Source organism: Alnus glutinosa, chromosome 7 (assembly GCF_958979055.1).
Source record: "Alnus glutinosa chromosome 7, dhAlnGlut1.1, whole genome shotgun sequence".
In the NCBI taxonomy this organism is placed as follows: domain Eukaryota; kingdom Viridiplantae; phylum Streptophyta; class Magnoliopsida; order Fagales; family Betulaceae; genus Alnus; species Alnus glutinosa.
In genome coordinates this window covers 6,510,848-6,511,650 of record NC_084892.1, presented here as the reverse complement: position 1 = coordinate 6,511,650, position 803 = coordinate 6,510,848, and the positions used below count along the sequence as shown (strand labels likewise).

The following is an 803-nucleotide window of genomic DNA, read 5'->3' as shown; positions in this document are numbered from 1 at the left end:
ATGAGAAGACGAATTAGGGAGGATAGAGGGTCGCGATTTGAGGGCTTGGAAACAACCCATTATGCTAAACGGGTTTCACGGGTCGTGTCGAGTGACCCGTGAAAATTGCCATGTCATGCTGTGTCTGGAGCTCCGACCCATTAACATAAACAGATCGTGTTTTGGTCTAGCTTAAACGAGTCACGAGTCCCTACAAGTCGACCCGCAAACCGGTTTTGCTAGCCCTAACGTGAGGTATGGGTAGCATTGGAGAAGATGTTTGCTTCTCAATCGAAGGCTCATGTAATGCAAACCCGCTATCAACTTGCAACATTGAAGAAGGGAGCTCTATCTATTTTTGATTATTTTCAGAAAGCTAAAACTTTGGCACAAAGCTTAGCTGCTATTGCTGAAACACTTAAGGACTCCAAGTTGGTGTCCTATATTCTTGCTGGTTTGGGTCTAGAGTATGACTCATTGGTCACTACGGTCATCACCCGTATTGAACCCATTTTTCTTGATGATTTGTATGGATACTTGTTAACCTATGAGCAAAGGCTGGAACATGTCCATTTAGCTAATGAAATCACTGTTTCTACAGCAAATGTTGCTCAACGCAACACACCTATCTCTGGAAGAAACCAGCCTCAGAAGCAATTTTCAAACACCTCCAATCCATCCTATGGTCGTGGATGTGGTTGGGGGCATGGGCGTTTTTCTGCATCCACTTCAAACCGTCCTATTTGCCAAATCTGTAATAGGATTGGCCATATTGCTTCAAAGTGCTACAACAGGTTTGACCACTCCCACCATAGTGACTCTAC

The 803-nt window shown here is 44.3% G+C and overlaps 1 non-coding gene across 1 annotated transcript; it reads left to right on the top strand.

Moving 5' to 3' along the window:
* Positions 1-393: 393 nt before the first annotated feature.
* LOC133874419 (small nucleolar RNA Z247) lies at positions 394-532 on the top strand. The gene has a single exon (XR_009901280.1). It is a non-coding gene; the product is annotated as a small nucleolar RNA Z247 (small nucleolar RNA).
* Positions 533-803: the final 271 nt, after the last annotated feature.